Source organism: Lactuca serriola, chromosome 4, assembly GCF_051521515.1.
Source record: "Lactuca serriola cultivar US96UC23 chromosome 4, Lser_US96UC23_V15, whole genome shotgun sequence".
In the NCBI taxonomy this organism is placed as follows: Eukaryota; Viridiplantae; Streptophyta; class Magnoliopsida; order Asterales; family Asteraceae; genus Lactuca; species Lactuca serriola.
In genome coordinates this window covers 11,311,460-11,328,574 of record NC_136411.1, presented here as the reverse complement: position 1 = coordinate 11,328,574, position 17,115 = coordinate 11,311,460, and the positions used below count along the sequence as shown (strand labels likewise).

Genomic DNA, 17,115 nt, shown 5'->3' with positions numbered 1-17,115 from the left:
TAAGGGGTGAGCATGGTGCGGTTCGGTGCGGTTTTTGGCCAAAACCGAACTGAAAACTGCAATTTCGGTTTTTTAAAGTTTAGAAACCGCACCATTCGATTTTTATGCGGTTCGGTTTTTGCGGGTTTTTTTTTTGGTTTTTTGCAGTTCGGTTTTTTCTTTGCGATTTTTTGTTAGTTTTTTTATTTGTTATTTGCTTTTCCTTTTTACTAAAACTCAGGTAACTAAACGAGTTACTTTGACTTGGATGAGGAGTGATAATCATTTTTTGAGAAAACTTTATGTAGAGATAAAGAGCGTCAAATTTTTCATTCCCAGCAATGTGCGACTCCTTAAAGATGTGGGTTAAATGTCATACACTAGAATCTCTTATATGAAAGGTGAGAATGGTGAAGGTTTTATCTCAAATGCGATGAAAATACTCTTATAAGGCTGACAAAATTAAAGCCTAAATGATATTTTGGAGATGAACTGATACCACCACCTCTTGGTTTGAAATCAAATGATATAACCACTGATCCAACATGCTTCTAATGCTTGAATATAATACAAATTAAATATAATATCTGTTTCACAGGTACATACAATAATATCAATTAATGTATTCATAAAAATGATACCATCATCACTAGTACTCCTAATATTAAAATGTTAAAAAATATAATAAACATTATTTGTTCTTGTAAATATCACTACATGTATGCTTAAAAATATAAAGATTTGGTGTCTGGAGAATTCGTTCATGCCAATCCTCATGTCGAACGTCAAATTTTACCCGTGATTGTGGGTGTTTTCGGTATCGAGAGGAGTAGCAATTTGTGGAGAGGTTGGTGTAGTATTGGTGTTGATAGGATCAGAGTTGGATGTATGGGAAGGAGAAGTATTAGTAGGAGATGGCGATGCACAAAGAAATGATGTACGTTTTCATAGATTAGCATACAATTTCACATTTTCATAAAGTAACTAGAGTAAGATTTTAAAAGAATGTTCTAGTACTTTATAGTATTATACTTTTAATGTAATTATGTCATATCGAAGATGTTCGTCTAACGACCCTCCACCATACAAATGAGCAGTGGGTGAAAAGGATACCTATTCAACGATCATTTTATATGTTGTTTCCTTATACCCCTCTTATAACATGACTTCGTGAACAAGGTCTACTATTGATTTGACTGACTTTTTTTATACATATTGTATTATAGTTCTTATACATATATATAGAGTGTATTTTAAAAATTTTAAAAACTTCAAGGTTTAAAATTTAATTTTTAAATTAACTATTAATTAATTAATATTTTTAAACCAATTAATGATTTATCTTTATCTTTTTAATTAAGCTATTAATTATATAATTTAGATAATTAATGGATTTAATATTTAACTTTTGATTATCATTAATTAAATTAAATATTAAAGTCTATAAAGATAACCATACAATTATATTATAAGTATATTAGGTTTCCATGTTTATATCCCTTATCCTCAAGATTATGGGTTTTAATCATATATGGCAAGTAAAATTCAGATTTTAACTGAACCAAAACCAGATAATCACTAATTAACAACCTACGAATCAGATATGGTAGAAAAATCTCGAAAATCGGATTCTGACAGATCTCACGTTGTGGCATAAGGCATGCCACGTTGTGACAAACCAAACCGTCGAAAAAAAAATTGTTCAATTCATCTCATGCACAATCATTGTAAGACAATCAATCTCTGATACCACTAATGGAATTTTAAGGTTCTAATAACAACATACTATGAAATACAAGAATACTAAGTTATAATAAAAAATAATAAGACTAGGACTCCGTAGCTTTGTATTGTTATAGTAAACAATACTCTTGAATCATTTCTTGAACTCTAGAAAGCAAACACCAAAAGTATGATGCCTATAATGACTCACACCTAAAACCCTAGAAACCCTAGAATGAAGAGGGGAGATGGGAATGAGAAAGAATTTTCGTTCATAAGCCTCTTATAAAGGTTGTGCATGAAAATTGCAAGTTAAGGAGTCCTATTTATAGATTAGGAAATTTGCAAACAAAGCCAGATTTAAATTAATTAAATAACAGATTTAATCTCAATTCAAATCTTTTCCTTATATGCAACCAGGAGGCTTCAAGAAATCATAGGAATCCATCCAAAACCGTCCATATCATGGATGGTTCTAGAATTGTTTCTTTTGTTCAACTATTGAACAATTACAATTTACCCCTTGCACCTTTAATTAATTCCAATTAATCCCAAATTAATTCTATATTAATTCTGATTAATAATTAATTAATTCTTATTTATTTCATATTAATTTATTAATCCTATAAATTAACAAATCAATTATTTAACTATTGATCTCATATTAATTCATTAATCACATAATATATTAAAAAACAATTTTGTATTTCTAATTAACATATTAATCATATATTAACAAATCATTTCCTTTCTCTCCTAATATCATTTCTAGCTATTTATGGTTTTGGGGACAACCCAAAAATGACTTTGCTTTTAAATACCTGAATATACCAATTTAGTTATGAACTTAGACACCTTAATCCAATAATATTTAGGGTTTTCATCTCCATCAATACTCAACTTTATTTTTGCCTTTTGAGAAGCATCAACCATGTCTTTTTTTTTTTCTCTAAATGTAAGATTTTAGAACGAACATCGTTTCTTTCATTTATAATCAAATCCGACAGACCACAAATTATTAATAAGATGCAACTCATGCAACCTCGATGATAACACAAACTTACATGAAAATCGATTTTCGTTCTTCTAATTCTACCTATTTATGAGCAATTTTTTAAGAGATTTCAGTTTTTTTTGAAATTAATAAACGCCCCATCGATAATATTAGATTAATTAGAAACCCAAGAAGAGACAACTAATGATCAAACCCATCCTCAAGCATCCAATAATTAAAAAATTTAAAGGATATACGGCCAGAATCTTGAACTAGGTGATATTATTGTTACACTCGTGATTTATAATTTTTAAAAGATTCTAGTTTTGAAAAAGAAAATTAATTTAAAAAACTGAAAATATATCATGTCTAATATATGTCGAAGTCAAAAAAATTTATATCATTATGCAATTAACAGTAAAATAGTTTCAATTATATATTTTAAAATAGTGAGAGGAATTATATATATATATATATATATATATATATATATATATATATATATATATATATATATATATATATATATAAAAGCCTTTTTATTGTAGTGCCTTCTAAAACAAATTCACAGGGTTCCAACACTTACACGTAGCCCACTTCAAAACGTCGCATGTTCCCTAAACACCGACTCAACCGTTCCCGATCGTTTCATCCTTCCTATCTCTAAATAACGCCACACTATTTATGGTTCGAACAACGCAATGTAGTAAATACATTCCACATTGTCGATCCCCACCGGTCCATCACTTCATGTTGTTCCTTATTCAGGTTTGGGGTACGCCATTTTTCTTCAAATTGGGTTAAGTTTGCTTGCCGATGTAACCGTTTTACAACAAACACAAATACCCTCTGCAATTATCCACCCATTCTTCTTCAATTTCACTTCTTTCATCCTTGTGAAGAACAAAACCGATTTTATTCAAAAAAAAAAAAAAACTCTTCCTTGCCTTTCTATTTTAGTTTTCCCCTTGTTTGTTTTCTTATTCCCCTTTTGAGGCTCTATTTCTTCATCTAATCGAACCCTATCACAGTGATAAGAAGGCATTAACTCTAATCAGGGGAAAACAGATGGGTCTGATTTGGGATTCACAGGGATTGCGAAGGTACTTACTTTTATCTATTGTTAATATATGTGATCCATCTTTTGCTTCTTTGTTCCACTGCCGCTTCCCCTTTATATATTTTCATAAAAGAAAAACCGATCTTGGCTTTCTCAATACACCATTATTACACCACGGTGTCACGATTGAGACATGTATACACCACCACTCCTCTCAAAGTGGATTTCATGTTCCATTTTGCATAATTTCTTGTTTTAGGCATGTTATTTTGTATATGCAGAGATAAAAAGAAAAACAAAAAGGTAGAAACTTGATCAATTCTTTCTACTTACTACCCAGTTCGTCAAATTTTCTCTTTATGTCTATTTCCCATGGTATTTTTTAATAACCCAACAATTGCTGCATCTCTTTTCGTTTGGATAGATCTCCTTGTCAACTTTGATGTTTAAATCAAAATAAGTGTTTTTATTTGAAGTGTGTTGCATTCACTTTTAAGACTTTAATAAATTCATTTGGTTTAATGATTTTGAAAAGTTCTTTGGATGATGAAACCATATGAAAGTTTTATCTTCAATCATAGTTTCATGATGCATATAAACTGTTTGATGAAATGCTTGAAAGAGGTGTCCGACCCATTGTTGGTATTTCCTGTTATCAAATGAGCATTTTTATAAGTTAAAACTTAATTACGTCATTTCTTTGTTATAGAGGAAACTTTATTATGACTTGAAGGAACTCCTTGGCACTCTCATATCACTTTCATTTTAGTTCAACCTAAAATGACATTTACATAGACCTTTATCAACTCCACCAACTTTGCAAATCCCATCACTAACCTCTGCCCCTCATTAGGACTCATCATTACACTATCCAAACATAATTCTTGATGATTGTAGGTATCAAAATCATGATCAATTCATAGGTTTAAATGGACATTTCAAACTGTTTAATCAAAAAACCATAGGCTCCATAGCATGAAGAAAGCTTATACTTCATTGAGTTGTCCCTAAATCAGTAAGTACAGTTCCTTATATTCTATACATAATAATTAAAATTAGTATTTCTAAGGATATTCATCATATGGCATCTGATTTTAAATTTAATATGTTTTTTTAGTAGATGGTGAGAGTATGATAAATCCAGTTTTTCTGTAACTCCCTCCAGCCTATGAAATTTGCAACAATTTTCATTTTGTTATGGCGAATATCAGTTGCAACTTTTTTCTAGGCAAAATTATAAGCATTAAAAATGTTAGATTATAAAATTGTAATGGTATTGAACAACAACATTCTCCCTTTTTCATTATTCTAGCGTATTTTAGACAACTAAAGTACATTTCATATTCTGGTTCTGACATATATAAGGAGTCATTTCAAGTAACCCAGTCAATAAAGAGGAATACTATATACAAAATTAACAAAAATACCCTTATGAACCTCCACTCCTAGAGCAAAATTTATTATTCTCATTGTGACTACAACACGTTCATAGAGTTTTAATGACGCCATGTCACTTAGCTTTGAGTGACGCCATGTTTTTTTATACCATCACATCTGTTCTCTCAGTCATTTCAAACACCTATATTCCACTTACACTTCCCTATTTTTAAAAGAATGGAACCTAAAAATGATGGAGACTCCGATGTTCCCATTCTCTCACATGATCTTCTTTCATTGGTGGCCTTCAAATTCCTTTTTTCTCTCTTTCTGTCAAGAAGCTTCAACCCCACTCACCACCAACATCCAATACAGTTATCACCGTCGTCCTATCATCTCTTATATGTTTCTTTCTTATTTCGCCAAATCCCCCTAACTAGAAACGTAGTGTTCAAGATCTACTATCCTTAATTGGAGGTGTGACTACTCTTTCTTTTTTTTTGACTTAGGTTTCTTAAAGTTATTGGTGTTGTTATTTGCAGTTTCAAAGGCCCTACAATATGATGTATCAAATCCCATTCGTTTGGTGAAGAAATTCAATCAAACTCGGCCTACTTCTCATCGCTAACCTTTAAATTCTCCATCGCGTCATTAAAAGTTACACATCGAGAATTTGTTGAAATTTCTTCTTCGACATCTGATAAGACTATTTTTGTTTCTTTAGAATCTTAATTATATACATATATTAAAACCCAACGCATCTGACAACAGTAAACTTCCGGCGTTTCAGAATTTCGCCACATCACTTTAACAAAATTATTGTTTACATCCTTCTAAGTTTAACATCGACATCAGTTTGTAACCATCCACATCACTTTGTAAATTCCTTCGCCCCTTTCTTCTTCATTCGTCTCCCCGACTATCTTCCTTTCTTCTTCATTCGTCTCCCACTGTTCCTTTGATTCTCCCGACGACTTCATCCAAAAATATAGGATTTCGATTTCTCTCACCAAAAACTTTTGCGCTCTATTTCCGCCACCAAACGCCTGTAACCAAGTGCATGTAATCTGAGGAATTTCAGTATGTTGCTGGTTGTTTCAACCCATCGCCTTCTCTACCGGTCGAATTTCTTTTCATCGGCCACATGTTTCACAGTTTATGCTTCCACGTTTTCTCCACCGTCTTTCCTTTTATCCTCTGCTTCACCAACAAATCGAAACCCAAAACAATCTCAATAACCATCCAAACACATCACCAGTCGGACCAAAACAATCTCAATTATCCTTCAAAAATCAAAATAATCAGCGAGCGAACCCCATAATTCGAAATCGAAATCGAAAGACGAGCAGGAACCAAACGAAATTCAACGTGCGTTCTTCAAATATTTCTAAATTTCCCGACAAGTCAGGTATGTAAACTCTAAGGATTTCCAATTGCATAAAAAAACATTGATGGCAACTATCGGTTGGTATTGACCAGAACATACATCACTCTCTTTGAACCCTCAATTCCGTGTGGGCGTTTCCTTCAAATTCTTATATATGTTTGTGTTTTATGTAGTTTTAATATAAGTTTTCCATTGTTTTTGCCCTTTACGTTCGAGGTATAGAAGGATATCATAAATAGTGGTATCGTTGGTGGTGGAATTAAAAAAAATTGATTTGCACACCAACTTTTTGTTCATATGTCTCAATGAACTTCAGTTACTTGATTTCAAAACTGGTTGCTTACTCCAACGTAACTTTCTTTCAAATCATAGTGTCTTCCATGAAATTCAGTCATCACTTCAAATATCTTAACATCTTTCCTATTTTTTCTATTTTATCTTACAGTGTTCTCGGAAAACATCTTGATTCTCTCCAATGAGTCTAATATGCGCTACACAACCGTTCTTTTTTTGTTTTGTATGAATTCAGGTGCGTGAAATGTGAATCTTTTAACTTGATTGAGTTTTTGATGGATTTCTTCATGTTTCTTTTGTTTATTGCTGTAAGTTAGATCATTGCAACAAGTCCCATGACTTAAATGTTTGTAAATAGCAATTAAGGATTACTCAATTGGTTCATGTCAGTTCTAATCTACCCTTTGTCATAGGTGTTATATTCCTTTTTATATTTTCATCCATGCCATAGGAGAGGTTGAATGGTTTAGTCATGTTTCCATTAGTTTCTCTTAATTCCTTTTGTTTTTACGTTATAAATTATTATATTTTATAGAATTAATGGTAACTTTTAAATTGTTCATATTTTTGGTTTTCAAACTGTAGGATGATTGCAGGCATCTAAGGCAAAGCATAAAGTATGCATGGTAGCAGTGTATTGTAAGTGTTGTTGAACTGCACCAAATAACAACATACTTTTCAGTTTTACCATTTTTTTTATTTTATGTTGTTAAACAAGTTAATAAACAAATGCAAGAAATAATTGGTAATGTTTCAGTATGCATGTGTAGCTTATGTTCAACACTGGTAACTTGCCTTTCTACTTACACCTTTTAATTAAATGGAATGATAATGTGTTTTGTAAAACAACTATTTGTATACTTCGTTATTATTAAATGATAAAATAATCAACTTCTTCGTTTAGCTACATCTTTGCATGTATTACTATCAAGAAGACTTCAAGAATACAAAAATAATCTGATGTTGATGTAACCTTTGAGTTTAATAGGGTGGCTACAGAACATGAATGTTTAAAGTTACTAATGCATATGATATACAAGACCCACCTTGGATTACTTCATTGCTAATGAAGAATTTTTATAGGAGTAATGTTAAAAACAGGGTTAGATCTTAAATTGATAAGAGAAATTGTTATTTATTGAGAAGGCGACAGATAAATGCTGAAATAGAGGCTTGGGAACTAAATATTTACAAAACATTCTTAAAATGTTATAAATTGGTGTAACTTTGAAAGTGTAACGTCATTTGGGGCTTCCTCGAGTTGGAGATCATCATAATGAACAGACTTTAGCTTGCATATTTCATATTCTAACAAATATAACGATATATATATATATATATATATATATATATATATATATATATATATATATATATATATATATATATATTGCATTATTGTGACGAGGGATATTAGGAGATCATAACAGTTGAGCAACTGCATCAATTGCATATCTTTATATTCTTCTCTTCTTGGTCGTGTTTCATGTAATTTATAACGCCCTCAAAATGAATTTTCGAAGAGCAAACGTTAGAATCTTAATTTATTTTTACATATTATAATATTGTTTTTTTTATTAAAATGTTACAATGGATGCCATTGACCTATTTACAAAAATCTTAAAATGCATCTTCAACCTCACACATAATATGCCCGTGGAATTCTAATATATATGATGATTAAAAAAGTCCTACTTATTTCAAAAAATTAGGAATCACTTAAATAAAAGCGCCAATTTTGCTGAATGCAGACACGTAAGTGGAAGTTATGGGAAAAAGAGATTTTTGAGGAACTTGTACCCCATGGCGCAGGTACTATTATCAGCATCATGTATTTGCTATGAATTTAGTTTATTTTTGAATAACAATTGTAAATGACTAATTTAACCATTTATGCTCATGTGCAGATCCATCACAGTTTAGGCCTACCAAGGAATTATCTTTTGTGAAACATCACATTGTTTCTTTTACCAGTACTCCAACAATATTTTACCTTGTAAGGGAGTTATATATAACAAAGTGAAATAGTTTTATAATTATTATATCTGAAATTTATGTGCAAACTAATCACTAATAGTTTTTTAAATTAAAAAAACATACACAAAGTATATAATTTCAATAGTTAGTTTTTAAGAAAACTATGAGTATGATAGTTATAACGATTCACACTCAACAAAGAGAAAACCTAAAAAAAATTATAGAACATTTACCAGCATCAACACTAACTGTATGGGCCTAAGAACAAAACCCACTTCAAAATAGAAAAAACCCCCCAAAAAAACCCGACCCGTGGTTCACCACGGGTTCACTTACTAGTTATTATTATTATTTTAAAATTGAAGGAGCAAAGGAGTAGTTAATTTCAATTTTTGTTGAAAACTCATTGCTCATGGGTACATTAGAATCTCGTGTTTTTAATGTTCTGTTTTAACCTTAAACACATCTACAAGTTTGGTTTTAATAGAACTTGGTAGTACAGAAGCTTATAGAGACCTTTAAGATGAGGCAACAAGTATCTCAATAATAATCATGTCATTCAGTGTTGCTAGCCATACCTCAGAAATGAAGATGATAAGGTTTGAATTTTCTTTCTCAATCTTAGTTTTAATTTGATCAATGTGTTCTTAATTAGAATTGGTGCGTGTTTTTGAGACATCCATTAATTCATTTGGTTTATTGGTTTTAAAAAGTTCTTTGTGTGAAAAGCTTGAAAGAGAAGTCTGACCTGTTGCAATCAAGGGACTATTGGCATTCATAACATTGGTATGTTTTTATCTAATGGCACTATATTATGATTTCAGGGCTATTACGTCCTTTTAGGGCATTTCCTCTTCAAATTGTGACAATCAGTCATGGCTAGAGATGAACAGAATACAAGTAATACTACTTTCTGCTAGACCTTGTGCTATCAATCTGGATAGTATAAATCCATGATTCATGTGAGTGCATATTGACTCATTAGAGAAACATGAGAGGAAATTGGTTATCTGATTGTAAACCAAAAGATTAAGATATGGTTATCATTTAATAATTAAAAAGAGATTATTATCTTTTTTAATTTATATCTTATTTCTCGTATTGTTATTATTTAAATTTATTTCTCTTATATATTTTAAGGTGTTTTACAAGGTTTTTAATGCCAAATTTTCTCTTTAAGGGTTTTACATATCATATTTGTGTTATGCAACAAAAAGAATGGTTGGCATTTGCTATTCTGTAACAAAATGCATACCAAAGTTGTGATGAATAAACTTGGTATTATAGCTTGTACAATTCTAAATTGAACAAAACATATTTTCCTATTGTTTTCATGTTTTTTTTCTCATGATTCTTGTCGAGAGAAGACGCTCTTTTTAACAAACTTAGACTTCTATCTTTGTTGCTCTGGTGTAGATGATTCACACATGATCCATAAAACAAAGAATGACGGTTTTAAAATTTCATTTCAAAATAGCTTTTCAAGCTTTCAGCAGACTATCTAACTATGAATAAATATCCATTATGATTCATATTGTTCGCATTAACACTTACTCATTCTAAAACTAGCAGGATGCCATCATGAGACCTTCTTTAGAACGATGGACAGTACATCAAAGATTAATTAAAATTGGCCTATTTGAATAGGCCTTAATAGATTTTCCATAATACAAAAAATTCATATAAGTAAATAACAATGGACTTTTGTTAATAACAATGTAGATTCATTTTCTTTTTCTTATTTATGAATTGTACATTGAAAATACATCCGTTTATACCAATATTCTTTTACTTTTTTTGGTTACTAGCATAATATATTTTGGCCAACTTTAATACCAATGCACTCACATTTGTTTACCAATAATAGCATTCTTCTTACATTTTTCTATCGATAGAATCATCTGAAAAACTATGAATGAAAGTTCATTGCTATTTGTTGCGTTTTAACCTTATGAAAATAAATTCAAGAAAGAAAATTATGATGTGTTCGTTAGAGTATGGTTGTTAGTGTAATCTTATGTTTTTTCCAGGAACTACCAAAAATACCCTTCACGGGTCGTGCTTAGCACGGGCCTCAAGCTTTTCTAGTATATATATATATATATATATATATATATATATATATATATATATATATATATATATATATATATATATATATATATTTCAAAGCCCCTTAGGGAACAGTACTTTGATTCTATTGGTTTTTTTCTTCTGTTTTGCTTTGTTATAATTATACTACTGTATATTATAGTGGATTTACACGTGCAAGTTGCATCTTTCTCTACTGTCTACCTGTGTCTCTCCATCTCCACTGATGGCTAACGTGTACTGTGGAAGCCTATAAGAATGAAATTGTTGTCACTACGTGCCTTCTCAGAAAACCCACCGACTTCATTCCTTGGAAGTATACGAAACCCGCCAGTTATCACCCGGTTCCATGTCATCTTCCTATCCGCTATACTTCCCGATCATTCACCGCTCACGTTATCTTCCCTCCTGCTCCACCGTCTCCGCATCTACAAAATTCCCACCGCCTCTATTTCTTTGCCGTGTATTGCAACAAGGCTGGTCGGAGGGAGTTATCGCCCGAAAAAGGAGATGTGGCGGGTAAAGATTGTCGACTTTGTGTCAGTCGAAAAAGAGGGTTCTTACTCTGTCGGGATTTCTAAATATGCCACGCCACCGACGCTACCAGAGCATCCATCGGAACCCCACATAGGTTACTCTTTTACATATTATTTATGCTCAACTGTCGATATTTCTCCAAATTCTACTGATTTACTATTTTTTTCACTAACCTCCAAAGTTAAGAAGGTATGGTCAAAGAAATTGATGTTCTTGTGCGAAAACCCTAACTTATACATATCGCATGCTACCTGTTTGATAAAAGTCCTCAACGAATAAACGGTCTGATGTACTACCACTCTTTCCTTCACACTCTTAGAAAAATAATTGCAAGTTCCAAATGTAGTGTCAAATGATGCAATGTCATCAATTTCAGGACTCACAGTGGCATATGCTCTTGATTATAGTTTTCTCGGAAGGTGGAACTCATGAACTAATCACTAACCTTGTAATTCTTCTTAATTTGTTTCAGTTATTAAGAAATCATCCCAAACAGTTAATCTCTTCAGTTTAGAACTTTATCCATCATACACACTACACAAAAACCAAGTATGACCTCTGTTTCATCTAAGTAGTACACAGGTAAATTTATCTTTCATTCTGTCTACAATCATTTTTATACTCTAAATCAATTTTATTATCTTCATTCATCAATCAACTTCATCTAATCTATAATTTAATCACAGTTTCTAACAAAAAGATTTTATATTTTTCAGATATGTTGCCATTATGAATTCAATTTTTCCTGCTCAAAGATCAATGGTGCCTATAAATTCATGTGTTATTGGGTCACAACATTCTGCATTCCTGCAACAATTGAGTAAATTACAAATTTGTCCCTTTCCTTTACATTGTGTTGGCTACTTAAATAGAAAGATGTTGACAAAAATATTAGTAAAATATTGTTAATCTCAAAATATAAAGATGTTTTTTTTGATGTTTAATATTTATCCAATCTCTTTGACATTCGGCTTAACATAAAATTCTAATGGCAATGATATTAAAAAAATGACCAAGTGTGATGCGTTCTAAACTTTTCCATATGAACATTCATTTTTTTTGTAGGTTGCATCTAAAATAAATGATTGACCATGTATGTGATAACAATGTCATTGCAATTCCTCTTGAAAGAAAAATGATGAGATTTGGATTGTTGGCTGTAGCATTTACAGCTTATTTCCAGGTCATCATACTATGATTGATTCATCATAAGAACCGCCTGAGGTGAGGGAAACTGCCTTGGTTGTGATTAAACATGGTAAGCAATCGCTTTGTTGGTCATTAAAAATGTGATAATAGATTTTATTGTTACAGAGGTTGGTATGAATAAAAGGGTAAATTGTTCTTTATTTGTTCAAAAACCAGCAACTTATTGATATTATTGCAATTTGCACATGAAACTGCTGGGTGTGGATCGGTTCAGTGTAAGTCGATAAAATCTTTCCATTATGCAATTTGCGGGGTTCTTCCCTAGTTATATTATTAGTTTATGTAAAATTGTTTAATATTTTATACTTCTAAATAAGAAATTTATTGAATTCCATAATATTTGAAGGATATAAAATGAAGAAGTTATCTTTAAATTCAATGGTTTAAGAAGAATAAAACAATATAATTTAGTTTTGAAAAACAGATTTTAAGACAAAAGAAATATGTTATGTTTGATATATGTTAGATTGAAATAAATATATATCATTATTTATATAAAAATTGAGGCCGTCTCAATTGTATATTCGGATTTATACAGAATATTACGTAATAAAATCTGTGATAGAAATTATATTAGGCGATGTCAATTAGTTATAAACTAAAAGAGAAAAAAGTTGTTATAAAAATTAATATTTTATATGTATAAATAAAAAAATTGTTGAATTTGGTATTTTAGTGATAGAGCGTATGAATAGACATTTACAAATAATTTATCTTTGAAATCAATGATTTATGGCTATTAGAATGATATTTTTAGTTTCGGATATAAAAATAAATTCTAAAACTGAAAATATGACAAATTTAAAAAAATACCGAATTGAAACAAATTTATATCCTTATATAGATAAAACTGAGATGGTATCATTGCTATCTTCGGATTTACAATAAATGTTACATAATAAAAATTAGGATAAAAAATCATATTAAATTAATTAAAATAATTATAAAAAATTATTAAAAAATATTAATGTTTCTGTTTCATAATACATGTCTTTTCATTTTTATAATAACTAAAGGTTCATAAATCAATGGTGCCAGGTGTTGTACTCTTTTCTTGAGATCAATTGTTTAAGTCATGTATGAGAAATAAATGAATTTAAGAGTAGTGCACCTTTCTTGAGATCAATTGTTTAAGTTATGTCTGAGAAATAAATGGATTTAAGAGTAGTTTATGAGTACGTGTTTCAAAAAAAATATTAAAAATAAAAAGACTAAAACAAATTTATTTTTTAAATTGTTTTAATCTCATTATTTTTCTATATAAAGGTTGAAAAGTTAACATTAGTGTTGACTTTAAGATAGAAGATATTTGATCATTCTTATATTCAACAGCGACATTATTTATGTCAACACCTTATAATTACCAACAAACTCCAATTCAAAATAAATACAAAAAGTTTCTACTTGATATAATCATTTTCTTTTCATTAATTATTGTTTTTGTATTCTTCTCCATGGATTATTATTAGAATTTAGAGCTACAAGATTCTTTTTTTTTTCTTTCCGAATTTGACAAAAAGAAAAGGGTGAAATTCAAAACAAACAAATTTTGGTAGTCCTCCATAGTCCATAATACATTCCATTCAATATTCCATAACTCTCATTCTTCGTGTTCAAGAAATCTACACGTTAATCCAACCCAATCCGGCAAATTTTGACAAATTAAATGTTTTAAAAAATCTACATATCCATTTAATATTCCAAATTTTTTGATAGGTTTTAATAAAACCTGAACTATTATTCTGAACTTCACATTTGTTTTGATTACCATATTGAGAACAGACTACTCCAAAAAAAAAAAAACACAGAATAACAATTATTAGTTTAAATATATAATTTTTTATTTTTAGTATGTTTCCTCAACTTTATATTAATACTAGGTGTGAGACATGTATATTATACAGATTATTTTTTTTAAAAAAATTAAACGTCAAAATGAAAACAATAAATATTTTTTAATGTAAAACTTTAAAATAAGAAAGGAAGAAACATATTGATTGCAATTTAATTTCATATATATAGTATATTTAATACCTTACATATATAAATATATGACTTTAATTTTAAAGATTAAAAACAAATCAGAAATTGACAAGTGGATAATATTTATTTCAAAAATACCACAAAATGACAAGTGTCAAAACTCAAGATAGATTGACAAGTAATAAAAAAAACATTCATTTATTAGAGAGGAAAATGCATCGTTCTTTTATTTAAATTAAAAGAAATGATCCCCCTTTCACCTCCCCCCACCCCCCTAAAAAAAACATATAGAAGAATTGTCTTTTATTATTATTATTATTATTATTATTATTATTATTATTATTATTTATTTATTTTTACTTTTATTATGTTGTATTTGATTATGAATGGAAATCATATTAGGGATGTCAAGGGGGGCAAACGGGACGGGGAGTGCATCCCCCGCCCCCGCCCCTGCCCCCGAAATGTTCAGCCTTTTTGCCCCTGCCCCGCTCCCGAATCTCCTTTATTACCCCCGCCCCCGCCCCCGATTGATTTTGGGGTAAAATAAGTTGTTATTTTAGTTAAAAGAAACTATTTTTTAGGTAACAAATAATTATTTATAATAGAATTTTACATGTTAAAAATAAAAAAATTATAGCATTTTAAAAAATTATACTAACTACTTAAAAACATGTTTTTTGATGAATTTTAGAAGCTCAAAATCATGTTATTGTTTATTATATTTATATAATTAACATATATAAATATATGTGTAATTTATTAACGGGGTCCCCATGGGGGTTTCGGGATGGGATTGTCTATCCCCGCCCTCGCCCCCGAAAATAAAACGGGGGTTAACCTTACTCCCACCCCCGCCCCCGATTTTTTTTAAAAAAAATCCTCCAAACGGGATGGAACCTCTACGAGACTTTTTGACATTCATAAATTGTATAGAAGAATTGTACTATATTATATTGGAAGTTGATATAGTATATAACCAAAAGTCATTGTTAACATTAATAACATTGAAAGAATAGATTGAATTGATTGCCACTGTTCTAAGAAAAGCCAAAAATGGATGGAACATAAATAGAAGAATAGAAAACTTAGCAATAGCAAGTATATGAAGTTGGGATTTTTGGCTTTTTTTTTTTTTTTTTTTTTTTTTTTAAGTCAAAAGTTTAAAAAGTTGTTTGATAACTTGTAAAGATCTTTTAAATTAGCTTTTTGAGAAGAAAAAAAAAAGAGGGTTAAGAAGTCATTAAATATGTGACTTTTAACAACTTTTGTCTTTTTTCTTTTTGTCCCCTCAAAAAGTTTATACAAACACATTTTAAAACTATCTTTTAGAAAAAGACATGAATCAAAAAGTACTTTTTCTAAAAAAGACTTTTTAGTTTTAAAAGCTATCCCAAACATCCTCTTAGTCATCTAATTTTTAATTTAAACATAAGGACCATTTAACCAATGCACAATACTCGGTCTATAAGATTTCATCTATAGTATATTGTACCTTTGTAACGAATTTAATAAGCAACATCAGATTAAAAATGAATAATAGTTAGTGAGTGAGATTTCATCTATAGAAACTATTGTATAAATATTAAAAGAGATTGATTTACATTGAATAAATTGTTTGAATGAAATTAATAAAACCATATTTGAGAGATACTCATCTCTATGATATTGACAATACTTACCAGTTTTCCAAATCGTTGGCTTCAATCTCTTTTACCCCAATGGTAAGCTGTTTCATATTGAAGTCAACCCCTACTCAAAGATAAGCCAGAATTATGTAGAAGCTAAAGCTAAGCAGGTTGTAACAAAAAAACTTAATTATTATATAAATAATGAAGTAATATGTTTCTTTCTTTTTTTATGAAAACATTACAAATTATATAGGTCCAACTCCAGAGCTAAATGAATTTCTTATTTGTCCCTTTGTTCTTTTATTTCCAATCATTTTTTTTGTTTCTAATATGTTAACAACCTATAAAAACCATCTCACATCTTAAAATATACCCCCCTAGAAAATAACATATAATGGTTTCATACCGATTGCTTAAGCTTTGAGCTCTCAAGTTCGTGACTCCCACATCTTGTGATAACTCTAAACACTTAAATCATTATTTTTATCAAAACTATATATTTCTAGTTGGTAAAATAATATATCAAAATAATGTTATAGACTAAGCCTTGACAAGGCTTATGTGCCGATATACCTTAATCGGAACTTACTTGCTGACACTAAGATGACCATGGAAAGAAAAAAAAATACTACACCTCAAAGTTAGATACAAATGTGTTCTAGGGGTTACATCTCTCCAGAGCATGCAGCGAATGGCCTTTCCTCTGTTTTTTTCCCACTCGCAATCTCCAACACCTAAACACCAAAGCTAAATATATTTAATTTCACTAAGAAAAGCCCATTTAACTGCATATTTGGGAGAGATGTAACCCTGCAACACATTTTTTTAAGTTGAACGATATTAGACATTAGTATATTATTTCATTTTTCGTTAG

General features: G+C 30.0%; 2 long non-coding RNA genes across 5 annotated transcripts; both read left to right on the top strand.

Annotated features, from left to right (window-relative positions):
• Positions 1-3,261: 3,261 nt before the first annotated feature.
• Positions 3,262-9,871, top strand: LOC145101029 (uncharacterized). Of its 3 annotated transcripts, none has more exons than XR_013705420.1 (6): positions 3,262-3,798; positions 6,965-7,048; positions 7,399-7,452; positions 8,565-8,625; positions 8,721-8,809; positions 9,615-9,871. It is a non-coding gene; the product is annotated as an uncharacterized LOC145101029 (long non-coding RNA). The 3 variants fall into 3 exon arrangements; XR_013705419.1 differs by having other exon boundaries at positions 3,263-3,798; positions 8,721-9,389; XR_013705418.1 differs by having other exon boundaries at positions 3,265-3,798; positions 8,721-9,871.
• A 1,116-nt stretch (positions 9,872-10,987) lies between these two features.
• LOC145101028 (uncharacterized) lies at positions 10,988-12,911 on the top strand. 2 transcript variants are annotated; one of them, XR_013705417.1, is made up of 4 exons: positions 10,988-11,512; positions 11,891-12,000; positions 12,135-12,238; positions 12,484-12,911. It is a non-coding gene; the product is annotated as an uncharacterized LOC145101028 (long non-coding RNA). The 2 variants fall into 2 exon arrangements; XR_013705416.1 differs by lacking the exon at positions 12,484-12,911 and having other exon boundaries at positions 10,990-11,512; positions 12,135-12,471.
• Positions 12,912-17,115: the final 4,204 nt, after the last annotated feature.